This window comes from Cnephaeus nilssonii, assembly GCF_951640355.1.
Source record: "Cnephaeus nilssonii genome assembly, chromosome: 1".
Classification (NCBI taxonomy): domain Eukaryota; kingdom Metazoa; phylum Chordata; class Mammalia; order Chiroptera; family Vespertilionidae; genus Cnephaeus; species Cnephaeus nilssonii.
In genome coordinates, this window is record NC_137072.1 from 35,013,847 (window position 1) to 35,038,749 (window position 24,903).

General features: G+C 38.0%; 1 long non-coding RNA gene across 1 annotated transcript in view; it reads right to left on the minus strand.

Annotated features, from left to right (window-relative positions):
• LOC307104118 overlaps positions 1-24,095 on the minus strand; it is a 347,699-nt gene extending 323,604 nt beyond the window's left edge. The window contains exon 1 of the long non-coding RNA XR_013813860.1: positions 23,989-24,095. This is a non-coding gene — a long non-coding RNA (uncharacterized lncRNA). The remainder of the gene's footprint in view (positions 1-23,988) is intronic.
• Positions 24,096-24,903: the final 808 nt, after the last annotated feature.

Sequence of the window (24,903 nt, forward strand, 5' to 3'; positions counted from 1 at the left end):
ATTAGCAAATATATCCAAATACCAGCCTTTAAAATCATGGGATCATTGTGCCCCTTCCACCCCCCTCCCCCCACCACATTTGCTTATCTCAATCTTCTGCTGTTTGACCTTAAGAGTGGTGAAGTTTATGGTCCAAAATAGATTGTCAAACAATTGCTTAATCATTCTTCTTTAGACCACATCTCCACTCTTTGAGATGATATTTAATTTTAAATCTGGAATCTAGAATAATATTGAAATTGTTATACGAAGTGTCATCCTTTAGCTATTTAATGACTATGTTTTGTTTTTATTAAGAAAATCTGCACATGCTGGATCTGGAACCAGATCTGCTACAGACTGTCTAAGCAACTTTGTGCATTCATCTGATAGGAAACCCAAATCTTGGCCTGGTTGCCAATTTGTATGAATGCTTTTATCATTAAGGTATTTTAAGCCTATTATGCATTTTTCAAAATTTTTGCTATAAAGACTTACATTCAGGAAGTTTAAATATAAAATATATTCCATATTGTTACAGTTTCTCAATATATGAACATATTCTGTATAGATGGTTTATGTTTCTTTTTCAAGTCAAGTATTTAACATTTTAACTGGGCTGATAGAATTTGCTCTTCACAGAGTGTAGATGGTTGGAACTGGCCATGTTCTAGGATTTTGTCCATCTTGCCTGAATAATACAGAGAAAATGTCAAGGTCTCTTGGAAAATTGTAGAACCTTCTAGCAAGATGAAGGAGCATTTTCTGTAGTTTGAGGAGCATCTATAGCATCTTACCTAAAGTTGATATTGAACTCATAAATACATCTGCATAACTGTTTGAGATGCTAAGAAAATAAATGCTTAAAAATTGTTTGACTTTTGATTATTAGAAAAAGAAAGCATAAGCTACCTAATTTCTTGCTAAAAATATGCTATTCAAATTATTTTATTGAAAATAAATGACCTTAAGAGCTTGATAATAAGGGTTTTTGTTCTTTAATATTTTCTTGACCTTTCTAATCCCTCAATTCATAAAGAAAACAGCCTGATTAAGGAGATTGTGCCCTATATACAAATAATTTGTCACTGTTTTCATAGTGAGAGAATCTTCTTCCAATCAGGTTAGTCAATGAATTGTTTGCTCTTTAATTAAATATTTATGTTTTTAAGTCTAAAATGCACTCAGTGTTGTAATATTTTTATTTATTTATTTATTTTAAAATATATTTTTATTGATTTCAGAGAGGAAAGGAGAGGGAAGGATAGATAGAAACATCAATGATGAGAGGGGATCATTGATTGGCTGCCTCCTGTACGCCCCCTACAGGGGATCGAGCCCACAACCTGGGAATGTGCCCTTGACTGAAATCGAACCTGGGACGCTTCAGTCCACAGGCTGATGCTCTATCCACTGAGCCAAACCGGCTAGGGCAGTATTTTTAAAAATTTCAAAGTGAATACAGTCATGCGCATAATAATGTTTCGGTCAAAGACAGACCATATATATAACAGTTGCATAAGAATAAAATGGAGCTGAAAAATTCCTATCACCTAGTGACTTTGTAGCACAGTACATTATTCAGATGTTTGTGGTGATGCTGGTGTAAACAAACCTACCTCACCACCAGTCCTATAAAAGTATAGCACTTAAAATTATGTACAATATATATTACTTGATAATGATAATAAACTGCTATGTTACTGGTTTATGTACTTACTATACTACACTTTTTATCATTATTTTAGAATGTATTCTCTCTTATTTGTTAAAAAATTTTGCTGTAAAACAATATGCTGTATATGCAGCAGCTTCATACATCTCCTTTACCATGTCTCTTGATTGCATCATTTTCTCTTGTGCTTGATTTAATCTTGTGTAGTTTTGTGCATCATGGCCCCTAAGTCTATAAAATCCACTGCTAACATGGCCAGTAAGAGGCCACATTGAGTGATTGACCTGGAAGTGAAATTAAAACCGATTAAGGACTACGAAGGGGGGGAATCAGGGATGCTCATTCATGTCAGACATGTCCTATTTCACCATAGCTATGATCTTGAAGAACAACAACAGAGTGATGAAAGCTGTTAAAAAAGCTGCTTCGTTGAAGGCAAAAAGACTGACATCAATTCAAAATGGGCCTTTATCAGACATGGAGGAACTTCTAGTGACCTGGATTAAAGACCCGACACAGAAGCTATCCCTCTCAGCACCATAACGATCATGGCCAAAGCAAAATATCTTTTGCCATTTTAAAAATAAAAGACTAGGTAGGCCTGACTACAATGTTGCATTTACTGCTAGCTCTGGGTGGTTTAAATGATTCAAGAGTCATTATTCATTACATAATGTGAAAGTGAGTGGTGAGCTGAGTGCTGATGTGAAGGCAGCTGAAGAATTTTTGGGAACTCTAGATAAGCTGATTGTGGAAGAAAATTACTGGAAAGAGCAAATATTCAACATGAATGACACCTCCCTTTTCTGGAAACGATGCCTGAAAGGACCTTCATCCTTAAGGAGGCTAAATCAATGCCAGGTTTCAAGGCATTTAAGGACAGGATAATAGTTTTTCCTGTTTACAGGCTACAAATTGAAACCTTTTGTGATCTGGCACAGTGAGAACCCCAGGGCCTTCAAGCACATCAATAAGCACACACGGCCATTGGACTACAAATAAGTCCGGTAAAAGTTACTTTCCTTTAGTGATTTACCTGTTCTGTCAAAACTCCTGAAAAAAGAAATCCATGCTCTCCCTCCCCTTGTCCTTCTCTTCTTCTTCTTGTCTTCAAATCTCTTCCCTTATTGTGGTGTTTAAGGATGAAATCCATCTTGGACAAGATTAAGAAACTGGTGAAATTTCTAGTTCACAGCTCACCTGGTCCATTGCAATGACTTCAAGGTTATGGCCTCCTCCCCAGTTCCAGGATCCTTCCTAGTCACTCTCCACCCTAACCAGAATCAGCTCCTGAAGCACAGATCTAAGCTTATCAGTGTGAGGATTCTTTGCTGTCTTTGGATCTGGTTCCCTTACAATGGTATACTAGGTATACGGGTTAACAATAGCGGATTTTGTTATTAAAGAAAACACAATAATTTCAAGAGAAACATCAAAAGTGCTTTATTCAAAGTAATGTCCATCACTAGCTACACATTTCCACATCTTTCAGGTAATTTGTGGATACAGTCCCAATAGAACTTTTCTTGTTTTGAGGCAAACCGTTCAGAGACCAAATTTTCCACTTCTTTTTGAAGTGCTGCTCAGAAAGTGCGTGTGCCATCCATTGGAACAATGGTGATCTGAAGGAGCAAGGTCTGGTGAATATGGTGGGTGGGTTAATATTTCCCAGGCAAGATCTTTTAATGTGTCTTTAACTGGTTTTGAAGTGTGAGATGGTGTGTTATCATGAAGCAAAATTACTTTGCCGTGTCTTTTGGCCCATTCTGGTCGTTTTATAATCAAAGCGTGGTTCAAAGAGATTATTTGTTGTCTGTATCGATCAGTATTAATGGTTTCACCTGGTTTTAGAAGTTTATAATACGCCACACCTTCCTGATCCCACCAATGCAGAGCATTGTCTTCTTTCCAAAGCGATTTGGCCTTGCAGTCAATGTTGATGGTTGTCCTGGATCAACCCATGATTTTGGGCATTTGGGATTCTCAAAATAAATCCACTTTTCATCGCCAGTCACAATTCAATGCAAAAAAGATTTTCTTTCGTGCTGTTGAAGCAACATTTTACTGATGACTTTTTGGTTTTCCATTTGTCTTTCCTTCAGTTGATGTGGCACCCATTTCCCTTCCTTTAAAATTTTTCCCATTGCTTGTAAAGGATCGGAAATTGTTTGCTGAGCAACGTTTAATCTTTCTGCAAGTTGTTTTTGAGTTTGACACGCATCTTCATCCAATAATGCTTGTAATTGTTGGTCTTCAAACTTTTTCTGTTGACCTGGATGTTCTTTGTCTTTCACATCGAAATCATCACTTTTAAAGCATTTAAATCAGTGTTCACAAGTATCTTGAGATGGAGCATATTCACCATAAGCTTCCTGAAGTATTCAGCAGCACTTTTCTTTAAAATAAAGTAATGAATTATAACTTCCCCACAAAAGCTCTTTTTTTTTTTTTGGTATGAAATTTGACATGTTTAAGTGTAAAAATATCTATGATGTTAACACCTTCAGCAAATTTGACATATGAAGTTTTGAAGCTTGTTGTCAAATTGCATATATATCAACATATGTGTAATTCCATCTATTGAAAAAAATCTGCATTATTAACCGGTACACCTAGTACAAGATTTTTTTTTTTTTCCTGGCCTAACCAGCCTCTTGTTTGGTCAGTCCCACCAACTTTGCCTTTCAACTATTCAGAATCTCCCAAATGGTCTAAGGATAACTCAAACCTTTATTTTTTTCTTTATTGATTAAGGAATTATATATGTGTCCTTATCCCCCATTGCCTCCCACCCCCACCCCTGCTCATTCCCTCACACACACACCCTCATGTCTGTATCCATTGGTTATGCTTATATGCATGCATACAAGTCCTTTAGTTGATCTCTCCCCCTTCCCCCTACCCTCCCTTTCCTTCCTCTGAGGTTTGACAGTCTGATAGATACTTCTCTATCTCTGAATCTGTTTTGGTTCATCAGTTTATTTTGTTCATTATATTCCACAAATGAGTAATATCATGTGATATTTATCTTTTTCTGACTGGCTTATTTCGCTTAGCAAAGTGCTCTCCAGGTCCATCCATGCGGTTGTAAATGGTAGGAGTTCTTTCCTTTTTATAGGAGCATAGTATTCCACTGTGTAGATGTACAGTTTTCTAATCCACTCATCTGCTGATGGGCACTTAGGCTGTTTCCAAATCTTAGCTATGGTAAATTGTGCTGCTATGAACATGGGGGTGCATTTATTCTTTCTGATTGGTGTTTCTGGTTTCTTGGGATATATTCCTAGAAGTGGGATCACTGGGTCAAATGGGAGTTCCACTTTTAGTTTTTTGAGAAAACTCCATTCTGTTCTCCACAGTGGCTTCACCAGTCTGCATTCCCACCAACAGTGCAGGAGGGTTCCTTTTTCTCCACATCCTCGCCAGCACTTGTCCCCAGCACTTGTCCTTTGTTGATTTGGTGATGATAGCCATTCTGACAGGTGTGAGATGGTACCTCATTGTTGTTTTAATTTGTGTCTCTCAGATGATGAGTGACTGAGCATGTTTTTATATGTCTTCATGTCTTCTTTTGAAAAGTATCTATTTAGGTCCCTTGACCATTATTTTTCTTTAAATATATTTTATTGATTTTTTACACAGAGGAAAAGAGACGGATAGAGAGTTAGAGACATCGATGAGAGAGAAACATTGATCAGCTGCCTCCTGCACACCCCCTACTGGGGATGTGCCCGCAACCAATGTACATGCCCTTGACCGGAATCGAACCTGGGACCTTTCAGTCTGCAGGCCGACACTCTATCCACTGAGCCAAACCGGTTTCAACCTCTTGACCATTTTTTGACAATCTTCCTATTGTTAGGTTGTATGAGTTCCCTGTAAATGTTGGAGATTAAACCCTTATCAGAGATAACATTGGCAAATATGTTCTCCCATGCAGTGGGCTTTCTTGTTGTTTTATTAATGGTTTCTTTTGCTGTGCAGAAACTTTTTATTTTGATATAATCCATTTGTTTATTTTCTCTTTAGTTTCCATTGCTCTAGGAGCTGTATCTGTTAAGATATTGCTTTGGCATATGTCTGATATTTTGTTGCCTGGGGACTCCTCTAAGATTTTTATGCTTTCCCATCTTATGTTTAAGTACTTTATCCATTTTGAGTTTATTTTTGTGTATGATGTAAGTTGGTGGTCTAGTTTCATTTTTATTGCATGTATCTGTCCAATTTTCCCAATGCCATTTATTGAAGAAACTGTCTTAACTCCATTGTATGCTCTTGCCTCTTTTGTCAAATATTAATTAAGCATAGTGGTTTGGGTCAATTTTTGGGTTCTCTATTCTATTTCATTGGTCGATATGTCTATTCTTGTGCCAATACCCGGCAGTTTTGAGTAGAGTGGCTTTGTAATACAGCTTGATATCTGGTATTAAGATCCTTCCTACTTTGTTCTTTCTCAGGTTTGCTGCAGCTAATCGGGGTGTTTTTTCATTCCAGATGAATTTTTAGAGAGTTCATTCTAGGTCTGTGAGATATCCTGTTGGTATGTTAATGGGGAGTTCATTCAATCTATAGATTGCTTTGGGTAGTATGGATATTTTAGTGATGTTGATTCTACCAATTCATTAACATGGTATGTTCTTCCATCTGTTTATTTCTTCCTCTATCTCTTTTTTCAGTGTCCTGTAGTTTTCTGAGTACAGGTATTTTATCTCCTTAGTTAAGTTTATTCCTAGGTATCTTAATTTTTTTTGGTGCAATGGTAAATAGGATGGTTTTTTTAATTTCTCCTTCTATAAGTTCACTATTGGTGTATAAAAATGCCATAGATTTCTTGGCATCAATTTTGCATCCTTCTATATATTCAAATTCATTTATTAACTCTAATAATTTTTGATGGAGTCTTTAGGGTTTTCTATGTACAGTATCATGTCATATGCGAATAAAGACAGTTTTATGTTTTCTTTTCCAATTTTGGATACCTTTTATTTCTTCTTCTTGTCTAATTCCTATGGCTAGCACTTCCAGTACTATGTCAAACAGCAGTGGTGAGAGTGGGCATCCCTGTCTTGTTCCTGTTCATAGGTGAAATGGTTTTAGCTTTTGCCCATTGAGTACTATGTTGGTGGTAGGTTTGTCGTATAAGGCTTTTATTTTGTTTAGGTCTGATCCATCTCTTCCCACTTTGCTGAGGGCTTTTATCAAGAAAGGGTATTAGATTTTGTCACAAGCTTTTTCTGCATTAATTGATTTGTGGATATTGTACCATCCTTGCATCCCCAGGAAAAATCCTACTTGGTCATGGTGTATGATCTTTCTAACGTAATGATGGATCCGATTTGCTAGAATTTTGTTGAGGATTTTGGTATCTATGTTCATGAGGGATATTGGCCTGTAATTCTCCTTTTTTGTGTTGTCTTTATCTGGTTTTGGAATTAGAGTAATGCTGGCTTCATAGCATGAGCTTGGAAGTGTTGTTTCCTCTTGAATTTTTTGGAATAGTCTGAGGAGGAGAGATTTTTAGTTCTTCTTTGAATGTTTAGTAAAACTCCCCAGTGAAGCCATCTGGCCCTGGGCTTTTGTTTGCTGGAAGCTTTTTGAGGACTGCTTCAATTCCTTCCATAGTTATCAGCCTATTGAGATTTTTAGATTCTTCCTGTTTGAGTTTTGGAAGGTTGTATTTTTCTAGAAATATGTCAACTTTTTCTAGGTTGTCTAGTTTGTTAGAACAGTATTGTTCATAGTAATTTTTTTTACAATACTTTGTATTTCTGTGGGGTCTGTTGTTATTTTGCCTCTTTCATTTCCGATTTTGTTTATTTGGGTCCTCTCTCTTTGCTTCTTGGTGAGCCTGGCTAGAGATTCATCAATCTTGTTTATCCTTTCAAAGAATCAGCTCTTGGTTTCATTGATCTTTTGTACTGTTTTTTGTTTTGTTTTGTTTTTGGTTTCTATGTCATTTATTTTGCTCTTATCTTTATTATCTCCTTCCTTCTGCTCACTCTGAGATTTTCTTGTTGCTCCTTTCTAATTCTTTAAGTTGTAGAGTTAGATGATTTATTACCATTTTGTTTTGTTTTGTTTTTTTGAGGTGGGCCTGTAGAGCTATGAATTTCCCTCTCAGGACTGCTTTCACTGTGTCCCATAGATTTTGGATTGTTGTGTTTTCATTGTCATTCATTTTCAGGATGTTTTTAATTTCTTCTTTGATCTCTTTGGTAACCCAATCGTTGTTTAATAGCATGCTATTCAGCTTCCAGGTGTTTGGATTTTTTTTATTGTTTTTATTATAGTTTATTTCTAATATTATGCCATTGTGGTCTGAGAAGATGCTTGATATGATTTCAATCTTCTTGAATTTGGAAAGACTTTGCCTGTGACCCAATATGTTGTCTATCTTTGAAAATGTCCCATATGCACTTGAGAAGAATGTATATTCCATGGCTTTGTGGTGAAATGTTCTGAAAATGTCAATTAAGTCCATCTGATCAAGTGGGTCATTTAGGATTGCTTTTTTCTTTGCTGATTTTTGGTGTAGAGGATGTATCCAGTGATATCAGTGGGGTAGTAAAGTCCCCTATTATGATTGTATTGTTGTCAGTCTCTCCCTTGATATCTTCCAGGAGATTTTTTATGTATTTGGGTGCTTCTGCATTTGGTGCATATATATTTACCAGAGTTATATCCTCTTGTTGTATCGATCCCTTTAGTTTTTTGAAGTGGCCTTCCTTATCTCTTGTTATGGCCTTCACTTTGAAGTCTATTTTGTCAGATATAAGTATAGCTACCCCAGCTTTTTTCTCATTTCCATTTGCCTGAAAGATATTTTTCCATCCCTTCACTTTCAGTCTGTATGAGTCCCTTGTTCTAAGGTGGGTCTCTTGTAGACAGCATATATGGGTCATGTTTTCTTATTCATTCAGCCACTCGATGTCTTTTGATTGGAGCATTTAGTCCATTTATATTTAAGGTTATTATTGATAGGTATTTGTTTGTAGCCATTTTTTTTTATTTTTATGCCTGCATTCCTTCTTCCATATTTATTTCTTCTTTTTACACCAGTCCCTTTAGTATTTCTTGCATTGCTGGCTTGGTGGTCATGAACTCCCTTAGCCATTTTTTTTGTTTTGTTTTGTCTGTGAAGTTCTTATTTCCCCTTCAATTTTGAATAATAGTCTTGCTGAATAGAGTATTCTTGGATTCAGTCCCTTGCTTTGCATCACTTTGAAACTTCTTCCATTCCTTTCTGGCCTGGTATTTTTCTGTTGAGAAAATCATTTTATAATCTAATTGGAGATCACTTGTATGTAACTTTCTGTCTCTCTCTTGCAGTCTTTAAGATTCTCTTTGTCCTGAACGTTTGTCATTATAATTACAACGTGTCTTGGTGTGGGTCTTTTCAGGTTCATCTTCTTTTGGACACTGTGCTTGTGTGACATTTTTCTTTACCAAATCAGAGAAGTTTTCTGAAATTATTTCTTTAAGTAGGTTTTCTAACCCTTGTTCCTCTTCCTGTCATTCTGGAACCCCTATTATTTGTATGTTGCTTTGTTTCATGTTGTCCCATGAAACAAAGTCCCTTAAGCTCTCCTTCTGTATTTTAATTTTTTTCTCCAATTGCAGTTCAGTTTGGGTGTGTTTTGCTTCCCTGTCTTGTAATTCGCTAATTTGGTCCTCCTCTTTTCCTAGTCTACTGTTGAAACTTTCCATAGTGTTTTTTATTGCAACTATATGACTCTTTATTTCTTCTTGATTCTTACATAAGTTGTTGATATTTTCATCCATCCACTTTATGAACTATATGACCATTATTCTGAATTAATTTTCTGACCTATTGCATGCCTCTGTTTCACTTCATTTTCTAGTGTTTCCTCCTTTTCTTTCCTTTGGGGCTTCTCTGTCTCCCTATTTTTGCTCTCACTGAAGGATCTAGGTGTCAAGTCCTTCAGGAGGCTGCTCCTTGGTGGCAGCAACTACTTGGGCGGTGGCTGCTCCTCAGTGGTGGTGGCTCCTCTGGTAGGCGTTGCTTGTCCAGCTGCAACTCCTTGCATGGAGGTGGGCTGCTCACATGGTTGCTGCTCCTCGGATGGGGGCAGCCTATGTGCAGCTGCTGTTCCTTGGACGGGAATGGGTTGCATGTGGCTGCTGCTCCTCAGACGGGGGTGGGCTGCTCATAAGGCTGCTGCTCCTCAGATGGGGGTGGGCTGCTCTCGAGCCTGCTGCTCCTCTGACGGGGGAAGGCTGCGTGGGGCTGCTGCTCCTTGGATGGGGGTTGCTCACAGGGCTGCTGCTCCTCGGACAGGGGTGGGCTGCTCGTGCTGCTGCTGCTTGTGTGGTCGCAGTGCCCTGGACTAAAGCAGTGGGCCAGCCAGAGGGGAGCACACTTTGGAACTCAACTCTCACCTTTATTCTGTGGTAGGCTGTATAATGCCCTTCCCCAGAAATGTGCACAGCAAGTCTCCAAATCCTGGAATATATTACTGTACATGTTAATGGGAATTTTGCAATAGTGATTAAGTTAAGGATCTTGAGATGGGGAAATCTTTCTGGACTATCTGAGTGTCCTCAATGTTATCACAGGACCTTTAAAGAAGGAGGCAGGAAAGTCTGAGAGAGAGTAGGCTATGTGAAGACAAAAGAAGAACGTAGGTGATGTGAAAATGAAAGCAGAGGTCAAAGATCAAGACTGCACTGCTGCCTCTAAAGATGGAGGAAGGGTCTACAAGACAAGTAGTACAGGCAGCTTCTAGGAACTGGACAAGACAAGGAAACAGACTTGATTTTGACACCCAAAATCAAACTTTACCAGTAATCTTTGCTATTATCCTGAGTCGCTAATCTGATAAAGCATAATTTTAATGGATGATTATGATTTAGGTATATCACCTTTCCCAGAAAATAATAATAGTGAGGGATGATGTTATAGCAACACTGCAAGGTTGATATTATCCCAAGTTAGAAATTATGAGGTGGAGGCTGAAGAGGAATAAGAAAACTGGCCAAAGTGAGAGTATGTTGCAGCAAAGGTGCTGAGTTTCCTAAATCCAGAATCATCATACTTTAACAGTACCACACTGTCTCTTGTGGTTTACTAACACCCTGGGTGTCCTATTGCAAGCATCACTTCCTTTAGCAAGCTTGTCCTAGTACCCCAGATGGATTTTTCTATCCTTCTCCTTTCAGCATCTACTGTGCCCAGTACAGTATTTACTTCTACCACAAGTCTTTTATCTCCATAATTGTTACAGTCAGTTCTTTCAACACATCCTTTAAGGCTGAGAAAATATCTTATTTTTCTTTACGTTTCTGGCATCTTTCAGTACTTGCAATGCTGGTAAGTAAACCACAAATGTTTGCTAGAAGAAAATTAATGAATGATGGAACTTTTTATATTTTTGCAAATTGACATCAAAGGGTATGACCTATTACTTTTTAAAAAGCAATCTAGAGAATCAATTCTCTCTCTCTCTCTCTCTCTCTCTCTCTCTCTCTCTCTCTCTCTCTCTCTCTCACCAAGGTAAACCTAAAGTAAACTTGAACCCACGTGGAACACTAAACACTCTATAGAATAAATGCATAGGGATGCAAAAATATTGCACCAACCACTTTGGTCTGTATTTGAGCTAACTTTCTCATCGTTCCTGTTCAATACATGTTTATGATCAAAAGAAAACTCAGAAAATTATGTTTCTCACATGTACTTTTTTAAATTGAAGGATAATTTACATACAGTGAAAGGGTCAGATCTTCATTGTGTTCTCCCATCAGTTGTAATGAATGCAAATCAAGGCAAAATATTTCTATCACCCTAGAAATTCCTACCTGCCCCCTTCCAGTCATTTCCATGTTTTCCTGTAAAGTAACCACTGATCTCACTTTTGTCACTCAGGATTGGTTTTGTCTATTTTAGACATCCATTTAAATTGAACCAAATGGTGTGCACTTTCTTGTGTCTGTCTTCTTTCACTCACCATAGTAATTTTGAGATTCACCTATGCTGTTGTGTGGGTGAATAGTTCATTTTCTTTATTGTTGAGTTCTATTCCATTTTAGAAACACAGCACAGTTTACATTTCCTTTCTTCAGTTGATGGGCATCTGGGTTGTTTCGAGGTTTTGGCTTTTATGAATATATCTGCTGTTACTATTCTTGTGCAGGACATATGTTTTCATCTCTCTTGGATAAATACCTAGGAGAATTGCTGGTTTACACTGTAAACATACATTTGCATTTTACCAGATGGAGTATATACATCTACATTTTAAGACGTTCAAGGACAATGTAAATTAATACAATTGTCCTATGACTGTTAGTTCATTGCAATAGTAGAACTAGTTACCACGTGTCTTGTTCCCTTGCAGTGGAGACAGAGACTGGCATTGTTATGGAGGTGATATATTGAGAGAATGCTTGTGAGAGAAAACCGAGAGGGAGTAAGGGAAGCAGGGGAGGGGAGGAAAGAAGCTAAGGAAAGAGGTAGTTTTTGCTGAAGCCCAACCATAATCTTATCCCACACAAAGCTCTGGAGCATCTCATCTTATGGTAGGAGAGCTGGGACCTTTGTACCTCACACTACAGCTGGTTGTTTGTTGAAGACAGCCCCCTCTGGGGGGGGGGGGGGGAATTTGCATGTGGGAAGTAACCTCCCAGGCATCTCTTGGCTTGAGTGACTTCTGTGGTGATCAAGAGCAATTCATTGAAGAAGGGAGCAGTTGTGAGACCTAATATCCAACACTCACAGCAACTAGGGAATGGGAACACAGCCTGATAAAGGGGATCTAGGTGGGGCGCTAACAGTATCCACTCTACCAGGTCAGTCACTAGAATACGTAAATCCTCTCCATGCCACAGTTTACCTGCACTTGTAAAGAATAGAACTATCACACACAAAAAATTCACTCAGACATTAATTTGAAAGACTCACGTCCATGGTCCAGATCACATAGTTCTAGATGACAGATATCTGTCCAAGCTTATTACATACCTCAAAACCTGCATGGCTTCTCAAGGAGTAAAAAGCCAACAGTGGCCGCCACCCTTTGAACTTCTGCCTGGTAACTTTGCACTTCAAGGATGGTGTGGCTGCTCTGAGATCTTTTAGCACTGACCTAGCTCCTAGTATCCTGGTGCTTTAGTCACCACTTAATATTGCAGATTTGTAAGACTAGCAGGATTGGCAAGCATATGAGGAAGGATATGACTTGTGACCTGAAAGAAATGTATGTGTCCAAGAAGTTTCATTTTGCATTAAAACTGACTCCTCCTCTATAGACCTGCCTTTGGAGCAAGTGGTGTCTTTCTGTAAGGGATATGTGACTCCTAAATCGACAGAAATAGGTATAAAAGCAAAGAACAAAAGGTCACAAAATGGCAAAAATAAATAATGTATCTTCTTTTTAGTCAAACCTGTAATAGTAAAGAGATCAATAGGCAAAGGAGACTTAGAAACCACCAGATGATCTTTGACACTGTAGCTTTGCTTTCTGATGTGTTAATTGGAGTGCACATTAAGCACTTGCTAAAAAGAGAGGAATGTCACTACAGCATCGTAATGCTTCCATGGTAACTCAATGTCAAGATGTCTTTCCATGACCCTGTGGCACTTTGTATGAAGAAAGGCTCATTCCAGTTTCTCAGTCTCACTGCTATTCTGGAGGGTCTTACTGACAGCAATATAAGGAGCTATTGTTCCACTTCTTAGAAATGAGATAGTGGTAGGAACAAGAGCTGTTATTGAAAACTCATCATAGTTTATTATTTCCATCAAAGAAAAGAAGGAAGTCCTCAGGCAGGCCTAGCTGAAATATTACAGGGGCTAAAGGTGAATTTGAAAAACCTTTCATTTTAAGCTTGCAGCTGCTGTGTACACTCAAAATACTGTGAGGAAGAACTTGCCTGAGAACAACAACCATGAAATTGAGCAACATTTATTAATCTTTGGTTACTTCTCTGTAGTTGTTCAAGAGCAAGCAGCCACAAGTTAATATTTAGGGCCATTTAAGTGGAATAGTCTCATAAGTTGGGACTTCTCTCCAGTTTATCCAAAAGAATAAAAGTATAGGAAAAATGTAGGATATTCACACACTGAATAAGAGGAAGTGATCTTTAGGGAGTCATGCATATTTAAATTTTGGTCATTCTCAAATTTTTATGACATTAATTTTGGCTACTGAAGTTGTCCAATACATTTGATAACTGTGGCCCAAAGAATGTCTATGTCAGCAGCTGAAACAAGGGGAAAACAGGCAAGAAGATATACCTAAAGTTCATTATTTCTCATTAAATTTCCAGTAGTTAGAAAAAAGAGTAAGACGGTTTGTAGATACAGGAAATTACATGGTAAGATGATAAGAAAAGCCTCAGATGGTTGGCCCATTGAGAAGTCTCTTAAGACTGACTTACTGTTTGAAATGACTGATTAGTGATATCAGAGACTCATGTCCCTGGCCCTGAATATCTATCCCTTCCCTGAGAGATGAATCATAGCATGTAGCAGAAATATTATTATATTTCTAACTCAACAGTAGTGGCATCTTATGGAATTATAGCACAAATAAATTCTTCAGTGTGTCATCTTCAGTTTAGTACCAGTAGTTAACCTATTGGAACAAAAGAAATCCATTTTGTTATAAGTGGCATTTTGAAAGAGATATTGACTTTGAAAACTCACATTTATTTAGCCTTATGGAGCTTATCTCAAAGAACTTTGAACTCTCAGAACAAATTAGTATAAGAATGAAAACCATTGAAGATATATGCATATTAACTTCCTTACAGTCAAAAAAATTATGAGTCCATTCAAAATCTGGATCAAAGACAGGTAGACAAAAGTACAAAAGCACAGTTTTGATGGTCCTAGCAGATCACAAGCTAAAGATAAATTTTCAGCAACTAAAAATGTTACACATATTGATATAATAATGTTAACAACAACAGTATATATTCAGAATGAGATGAGTCAGGAAGAGAAACCGTTACTCTCTTTCAATATTCATTGTAACACTCTTTATTGCAACCATTTGGGAGCACAAGCTTTAAAAAAATGGATATTGAAATATAAACACAAAGGGGAATGAAACACGCTCTGTGATGAAAGGTTAATGATAATGGAGGTGTTTTAACTTGGAAAAGTAAAGCTAAAAAACTAGCCTCACAGCAACCCTTGGGTATTTGAAGCAATAGTACAGAGAAGATACACAGTGAATTTTCTTTATTTTTGCTAAAGAATAAGCCAAAGAAAAAGTGTAGAAGCAGACTGGCTAGAAATTACTGCACATACTTTTTTCATTTTAACACTGGGATGGGCTATCAAGGGAAATTTTAGGATCCTAGAGATCTTTAAAAATAGCTAGATAGAAAACATTCTAGGATAGAAAACCTTCTGAACCACTTGCCTTCAGTTCTGTAAAGCATACAATAAACTGAAGAGAAATTTTGTGTTCATCTTCATGGCACTAGCCCCAAGTGTGTGGTTTAGGAGACTCTGTCTTCCTATGCATATCTTGTACTTGAATTCTTTCCCTCACAAAGTTGGATATGAGTCGTGTAAAACATTACTGAAGTAGTTATGGCATTTTTTGCAACTGCAGGGAGAGATTCACATTAACTGCATAAATGAAAATCATCATCATTCTAAAAAATCAAATATACCCAAGGAAAACAACAATACCAATAAATGAAGCCAGTGTGAAGCCACTCAGCACTGTGGTACTGGATTAATCACATTGCTCTTTGAGAATTTAAAGCTTTTAATCATGTAGTGCTGCAGTCTTTGGTTAAAATTCATGGGTATTTGATGGGTTTATTTTGACCCCCAGGATCCATGTATTACACACTAAGTACAATGAAAACCAGTTAAGAATAAAGAACAAAAATTAATGTCAAACTGAATAAAAGAGCTGAAAAGGTCAAAACTTGTTCCTGGGGTCAAGGAACAAGCTTGCCTGTGGAAAAGACCATGGTGATCAAAATTAAATAGAGAGCTTATACCCGTAAATTTGTGGAAATAGCAAAATTGTCTGCAAATCAGATTTCAATAGCTCAGTGTTACAAACACATGGTATGCATAAAATATATTATGGATATATGTTAACATGTGTAGAATCAAGAAAGACATTACTATTTTTTCTTGGATTCCAAATAGAAATATCTACCAGCAAGCATTAAAATGTTGTTATCTCATGATCTACTGGGTACTTATTTTCTAATTGAAAATAAACATAATACTGATATAATAAAGAATATATGATTCTATTTATTTATTTAATCCAAATGTCAATTTATTGCAAATTATTTTTTAAAAAGGGGGATTCTATAATTTTGCAAATCATTTATTAATAAACACTAGGATTCAGGATTGCTCAAAGGATTGGTTACATCAACATCTTGAAAATTATTCCTAAATGTTAATGCTCACCAATAAACAGTCATGTTGTAGAAAAAGTCTAAGGAAAAAGAAAATAAGTTCTACAAAGACTATTTGTTCAAGTTTATTCCACACAATCACGAGCAATTGAAGATCCACGAATGAAGCCAAGGCTGTGCTTGAATTAAGGGTGTTGTCTATCCTGCCAGGCCCATGTGACTCTAATGGTCGGGGACCTTCTCATCAGGCTTCATCCTCTCCCTGCTTGAAAAGGGCAGAATATTCTTCCATTGGTTTTTTCACCACCCTATCTAGGTTCTAGGCATCTTAGCTTTCTTTTCTTTCAAAGTCATTTTCCGTGTTTCCAAATTTGTTCTTCAACCTGACAGTGCAAGTTTATTCTTTCCATTCAGGACCCTCAGAGCTTCAACCTTTGCCTATTCCAGATGAAAAGAACCAGCCAAGCACCAGTAACTGGCTGTGTTCCATTTGTAGATTCCACTGGTCAAACCAGTTCCTGGTGGAAGGCCCTCCATTGGCTTGGTGTCTCCCCAGGGGAAATGAGTCAGGGGAGGGCAGTTCACTCGTAGGTATCCAGCACAGCCCCCAGGTAGCCAAACACTGGTGGTAGCTCTGCTTTCAACCTCTTCATCCCCACCATGACCTCCAGCAATCCCCATCATGCCTGCCCCTTGAGCATAGTAGGAGGAAGCAGGATGGATCTCAAATGGTAATGGGAGTAACAGATGAAGAGAAAGGAAAGCCTTGAAATGATTTGTCTCAGAAACAGCCAAGATTTCCACCTGAGGAGGAAGGCTGTGTGCCATCAAGAAAGAAGTTAGTTCACCTTGTACCCTATTTGAGAGTGTGTTTGCTTGATTGTTTGTTTGTTTTTAGCACACATATGCATACACACACACACAACACACACACACACACACCACCACCACTACCACCACCACCATACATGTATAAGCCATGGGCCCTCCAAAATAAATTAGATGGGAATGTTATGGAGGGAAATAATAGAAGGGAACATGAATATGCATTCTGGGCAATCCAAATGAATCTGTTTCATTTGAAGATGTTTTTAAGATGGCAGGTTGAAAGGCACCATTGCTATTTGAGTAAGTGAATTGGTCATCTGGCATTCTGGCAGTCGCAGTTATGGTTACTATTTCTCAAACAGCTGACTTAAAAATATGCAATAGAATCAAGAAAAATGTCAGGGCTCAGGTTCTTATTTTAGTAACTGCCTATATCAGTGGATTTTGTGGAGATCGACGAAGCATTTGTTTTAGAAGAAGGAACATATTTAAAATGTATTCCTGAATTTAGCTCCTTCCAAGTGAATGAAAGAAGGGTCTGTGTTAGTGACTGTGGGCTAATGTTCTCAGGTGTCTGCATGTTGAAATGGAGATGCTTTGATACCCAAAAGGCCACAGTAATAGTTATCAATCTAGTCACAACTATAAATTGGTGTTGAAATATTTCTTATAACTTAAAGAGCATGTAAACTGGAGTTATTGAATATGTTCCCCACATTTCAAGGAGCCTTTTTATTTTTATCTGCAGGAGCAATGTTATACTTATTGATGCACCTTTTAAGCACTCAGCAGTGTGTGGGCTTATGCAAATCAATTTTTCAAAGGTGCCTCTGTGAGTGCACATGCATTAGCCCCCAATCTGCTGGAACACCTGGAATAAGTGCACAGGTGGAATCAGATGAAGGTCAGATTGAAATAAAATTGAGCCTTTCCACTCTCTCAGGGCATAGCTTATACCATTTTTCAGTCAGGAGTGTTCTGGGCATCTCAGAATAGCAGTTCTGTTTAGCTTTTTAGCCTTAAAACTAACCCCATGATTCTCTGCACACCCTTGCCATGAGCACAACCTTTTTGACTACATTAGCTGCTCAAATTATGTCCCTCAAAAGGGCAAAGATTCACAAAAGCAGCCATGCCAGTCCTTCAGTTTTCTTTACTGTTCAAAAGGATGAAACGACCATTCACGCAAAACAGCAGCTTAAAGGGAAAAACTGAGATACCTGAAGATTGAGAATGAGTATTTCTAAGTTTTGCAAATTGCTTTCAACATTCACATTTTAAAAGTTATATTGCAGTATAGTTAACAATCATTAAACTGTACATACTTAAAATGTACAATTTGGTAAATTTTATCATATCCCTGAGACCATAAGCATAGTCAACATAATATGGCACTTTCTCTCAGGGTTTCTTTTTAAATTTTTTAAAATATTTTATTGATTCAGAGAGGAAGAGAGAAATAGAAGCATTAATGATGAGAGAGAATCATTGATCAGCTGCTTCCTGCATGCCATAAACTGGGGATTAAGCCCGCAACCCATGCATATGCCCTAACCATGAAATGAACAGTGGCCTCCTGGTTCATAGGTTGATGCTCAACCACTGAACCACACTGGCTGGGCTCTTGGGTTTTTTTTTTATCCTTCCCTCCCACCACTCCCTGCATTCCTCAACCCCATTCCACAATTATAAACTTAATCTGTTATAAACAGAACCCCTGCTGGAACACCCCACCTTCTGGATTGGACTGGTTGCTTCTTCTTGGTGACATTTAGTATATTACTCTATATCTCACATTTTTTATAAAGTGGAAGGTATATTTAAAGGTCTGATGAAGTCACATTATGCATTGTGAGTTAAAAATAGCATATGTATTTCATGAGGCATCATATCAAAGACACTTAATATCTGGTTGGCCCAACTATTTCTATTTTACTTTCTCTTATACCAGTTTTTATTTGTTGTTGTTGTATTTTTGTTCTTTGCTTTTAAGAATGTCTTTTGTTTCAAGTTGTATGCAAACAAACCTAGCCACATGAATGTGAATATTATTTGGGTTATACTTAAGGGATTTTTACTGTTGCCTCTATTACAAAAGATTTTTATATTCACCCTATTAACTCCTCACTATGAAAAGAGGAAGCCTAGTTGGGAGTTGGTGGCAGTAGACATGAATTGCGGCTCTCTCATTGAAAGCAATGTGGCATTTGGACAATTTCCATTTTTTCCTCTGAACTTTAGTGTCCTCACCTGCAAAATAGAGATTAAGATGTCAATCCCAAATACCTGAAAGTTTTGTTATACAAACCAAAATAGATAATACATGGGTTGATGTTTTGTGAAGAGTAAAGTCCAAATCAAATATTTTTATTATGCTGATGTTCCTTTAGATAAAGAGGAATTCTAAGTATTATATTGCACAGGCAGATAAATAGAAACACAGAGAGAACAAGTGACTACAAACCTAGAGAACAGAATGGTGTCTTCTTGGCTCCCACCAATACAGTGGATACTGATTTGAAATTAGCAATGCCTTCGTAGGAGTCAGGAGCTAAACTCATGGAAGGACAACAGTCTACAGCTGTATCATCTGCTCTCACTTCAAAAATGCAGTCTACAGATCACCCAAACTGGATTATCTATTTTCTCAACACCACCTTGCTTAACTGCCATTGCTAATGCCACCTCTTCCATGATATCATTTATCCTCACAAGATATAATTTCCTTTCCTGCTGAACCATAGACAATTTAAACTGAACTACACATTTTTCATAGTACCATTGTTACTTATTGAAGATTGCATGCCTCTTGGAAATAAGGACTGAGCTGTATGCATGCCTTCTACATAGCATATACTCAACATATATTTGTTGAATTAAATTAAATTGACTTTCAATCTCAGACTGAGTTTCCAGTGAAAGTACTAACATCCTTACTTGTTGGCCAACCCAGCTGTGACCATTGAAAAACAAACACATCACTTACTAAATAACAAAATTATGATTAAAAATTGATAAAAAATAAAATAGATTGTTTATAGTTTAGCTCTTACAGTTTTAATAACTATGAATGCCAAATTTAAATTAGGGGAATTAAATTGAAACTGCATACCAGTAATTAATAATTATTCTAAGGGCTGGATGAGCTAAATACTTCACTTTTAGTTGCCTCCATTTATTAACAATATAAAGTCTTTTAGTATAGTCAAAAAAATTAAAAAACAGACCAGTTTGGGCCAGCTGCTCATGGTTTTATTGAACAGCTATAAGGTAATGACAACTGTAGCAATGCACGATCTGGGGAGGAAATCTGCCAAGATTATTCTCTAGGGACATTAGTGTATCCATTTACATGATGTTACTAAAGTACTTTGGAGAGTCACATCAATATATCCTCAAAATTATATAGAAACTAAGTAGGTGCCATTTATACAATGGCCAAGGGAGTCTTAGCTTGTGGACAGAGCCATTGGGTGCAACTTTTCTACTGAGTGATAGAATGTGTGCCTGCTAAAAAGTCCTGGCATTAAGCACATGAATTATATGGTGACAGTAGAAACCAACAGCCCTTATCAGAAGCCTAGAAGCAGTTCTGTTTGAGCTACAGCACAAAGAAACTTAGTGTTTCTCTAAGGTTCTTGGAGACCATCTATATCAGAATGACTTAGGTACTTATTGAAAATGTATATCCCTGGGGCCCCAACACAGCATATTGAATCAATCTCTCTGGAGTGAAACCCAGGAATCAGAGTTTCTACACAAGTTCTTTTAAATGATTGTTACACATAATAAAATTTGAGAACTGCCCTTTGTGTGTTCCAGCCCTGCCTGCAACAGTATGTGGTGGTGCCACCCTGTGGTGTGTTCTCTACAACCATATTCTTTACTTGGAAGCAGCCTGGTGTTTAGTATTTTAAATGTCCCAAATGTGGCCAACTCAGGCTTTGGAGGATCCTAATTGGAACCTGCTAAACAATGAAACCAGTTGCCACAGGGTCAATTTGATTTAGTTGTTCAGTTGGCCAGAACAAGCAAGTAATCAATGAGCAGCCTGATTATTTAGGGCCACATGAACAATGGAATCAGGTGAAGCCAGGTAATGCAATTACCAGGAATTGACTTGTGACAGTCAATCCAGGTGACTTGAAAAAGGCAGTCATGCTAGAAGTTGACCTAGTGAGTTTCTGTCTTCAGTCTACATGTATCCATCCACCCGTCTATCCGAGTGGACCACTGATGGAGGGAGGTCTATGGCAAAATGCTTCTTCTTTAGCATACTTTCTTCTGCTCAGGTGGTTACCAGCCATTGTTATCATCTTTTTCCCTTTGTGACCTATAAGTATATTACTTTATAGGAGATACCCTTCCCCCCAACATCTAGCAAAGATGTTTCCAAACTGGGTTGACTTGTAGGTTATCAGTAAAGGTTAATAAGTTATATCTGATACCTTAAAGAAGTTAAATGAATACTTAAAATTATTTCACATTACTGTGACCGTATTACAAGATCTCTATTTGGGGGCTTTCAGCTCTATCAGACATTAAGCGATGGCAATTGCTACAGAAGTTCAATGACCTGGCAGTAAGGAAACAAGCTTTGTCTGAGCTGCTCTTCCTACATAGAGATAATGGTGGTCTTTCTATGTGTGCTGTGTAGATGTGAAATGATGGCACAAAGACCAAACACTGAGCCTGAAGATCTCTTTGGGTGCAAGGGACCAACTGTTAATGGGTTCAAATCCTCCTTATAGTCAATCAATGTAAAATTGTTTACTGAAGCACACATTAGTCCCCGAACTGAGAGAAGTGCTGAAAAGGGGAGAGAATCACAATTCCCACTATGGAGGAAATTACAGTCACTGTTCTGAGCATATGTAACTCTACTGGGTAGTGGAGGTTTTGAGGTCATTGACTCTAACCTTACAAGCAGGGTTCATTTTGCTGCAACTTAGTCATAAAAGAGACATCACATACATTGTTCCAAGGGACACATGTAAGCAATGGAACAGAATTTCTAATACTGTGGAAGATAACAATCAATATTTTATCACACTACCATGACAATTGCGATCATAATCTTTGAATAACTAAGTGACTTATTCCTTCATGAAAAATAGGTAATACTTCTTGAGCAATGAAACTAAGGACAAAATAGCAATCTTTTGTGTAGCGTAATACCTTGCTACACTGGATCCTGTGTGTGTGCATTTGTGTGTGGGGGTTATTTAAAGTAATGTACTCTGTGAAGAGTTCTTTTCCTCCTTTTTAAATAGTGAGATATTATAAATTCACAAGTGTACATAAATGTATATGTACAGATTAAAAAAGAATTATATATTAGTATCTATTTAACCACTATCAGATGAAGAAATATAATATTGCTACCATCCTAGAAATCACATGTTATGCCTAGCACCCAACCTTGGTAACCACTAGCATGATTTTTGTGATGTGTGTGTATGTATGTAAGTGCAGACACAAATAAGAAATGTATATACACTGCAATTTTTTCAGAGGTCTGCAAGACTACCCTAACTTGTCACACCAGTTGAAAGTTAGGAGTTCCCTAAAACCACCCTCTGTTTCTATAATTTCCTGGAAGAACTCACAAACTTTATCAAAGCTGTTATGCTCAAAATTATGTTTTATTACAAGGAAAAGGCAGAGATTAAAATCAGCCAAGGGAAGAGTCCCATGGAGCAGGGCCCAGAGAGTTCCAAGTGCAAAGCTTTTAGTGGTCCCATCCCATTGGAGTTGTATGGACCGTGCTTACCTCTCCCAGAAATGATGTGCAACAGTTTGTACTGACAACCATAGCCTACCCAAGTCTTGGTGTCCAGAGTTTTATTTGAGGTTCCGTCACAAAAACATTGTTGGCCATTTACAGGGCTGGCCTTGTCCCAGGCCCTGTAAATGTCTCCAACATTCAAGTTGATACTGCTTGGTCCAAGGTCCCATCTAGGGGGTCATACATCCCATTGGTGGCATATATTATCTGGCACAGCCCAAGATCTCCAGGTAAACAATGACATTCTTATCAGACAAGATATTCTAATGGTTTAACAATTATCTCCCAAGAGCCAAGAACAAAGGCCAGAACTTTCTTTGAGCAAAGTTAAGTTTTCACTAAAAAATATTGTTGTGTTGTGCCTGATTTTGATCTTCATATAAATGCTTAAGTGTTATATGCATTATATGCATACTTCACATAAATATGTAAGCCTTTTGGACTTCATATAAATGATTTCATGTGTACTTATATATTGTTTTGCTTCTTTCAAGAATTTTTCTCATTCCATGTTGAGTAAATGTTCTAGACATTCTTATCAAATATTAAAGAGAATCTTGAAGTCTTAGTTATAAAATAAAAAGGAGATTTGCTGTAACTATAGTACAGCAATGAAACCACTCTAGAACTTTCTGCATAAATAGTCAAGTACTCCATTTATTCATTAGTGTCCTCCTTATGGTCTGTAGTGAGCAATCTAAATGACTCCACAATGAAATGCAGTCCTTTTTAATGGCCTGAAAAGCTATTACTCACATGCCTATATGATCAGCTTAAGTTATTAGGATCTCATCACATTACCTCCCAATACCCACAAGGAAGATAAAATAAACTATAGCCTAAGCCAGGGGTCAATACATTTTCCTTAAAAGACCAAGTAGTACATATTTTAGATTTGAAGGCCAAATTCTGTGTAATAACTACTTACCTCTGCCATTGTGGATAAGAGCAATCATACACAACATATAAACTGTGTCTATGTTCTAATAAAACTTTATTTATTAACACCAAAATTTAAATTTTGTGTAATTTTCACATGCTATGAAATATTATTCTTCTTTTGATTTTTTCAACTGCTTAATAAAGGAAAAACTATTCTTACTTTGAGTCATATAAAAAGAGGTAGCAGACTGGATATAGTCCCCAAGCTATAGTTTGTCAACCCCTGTTTAGGCCAATGGATTCCAGGATTCTAGATTGGAGTTCAAGATTTCCATTTATAATAGAACTAGAGGCCCAGTGCACAAAATTTGTGCATGGGTGTGTGTGTCCCTCAGCCCAGATTGTACCCTCTCTAATCCTCGAGGGATGTTCGACTGCCCGTTTAAGCCCGATCCCAGTAGGATTGGGCCTAAACGGGCAGTCGGACATCCCTCTCACAATCCAGGACTGTTGGCTCCCAACTACTTGCCTGCCTGCCTTCCTGATTGCCCCTAACTGCTTCTGCCTGCCAGCCTGATCACCTCCTAATCACTCCCGTGTCAGCCTGATTGATGCCTAACTGCTCCCCTGCCAGCCTGTTTGCCCCTAACTGCCCTCCCCTGAAGGCCTGGTCACCCCTAACTGCCTTCCCATGCAGGCCTGGTCACCCCTAACTGCCCTCCCCTGCAGGCCTGGTCTCCCCCAACTGCTCTCTCTTGCAGGCCTGGGTCCCCCCCAACTGCCCTTCCCTGCAGGCCCAGTCACCCCCAACTTCCCTCCTCTGCCAGCCTAGTCACCCCTAACTGCCCTCCCCTGCAGGCTTGATCACCCCCAACTGCCCTCCCTTGCAGGCCTGGTCCCTCCCAACTGCCCTCCCCTGCTGGCCTGATCGCTCACAACTGCCCTTCCTTGCAGGCCTGGTCCCTCCCAACTGTCCTCCCTTGCTGGCCATCTTGTGGTGGCCATCTTGTGTCCACATGGGGGCAGTCATCTTTGACCACATGGGGGCAGCCATCTTGTGTGTTGGAGTGATGGTCAATTTGCATATTACTCTTTTATTAGATAGGATATTCCTCACTGCTCCTAATTCGTCAATCATACTCCACTGACAACCACAAAAATTAATTGTAACTCATTGAAAACATTTTAGAACCCAGTCTGTATTGCTTAGCAAAAATAATTTTTATAATAAACAATTTTACAGTAAAGCATTGGACCAGAACAACTAGCTAATGTTCTAGATTTTGCCACACAAATAAAATAAACTAAGCAGATTCTCAGTATAATCTTCTGACATTAAGTTCCTAGATAAAATTTTTGTGGCAGAAAAAGGGCATTCATTTTCATCCTT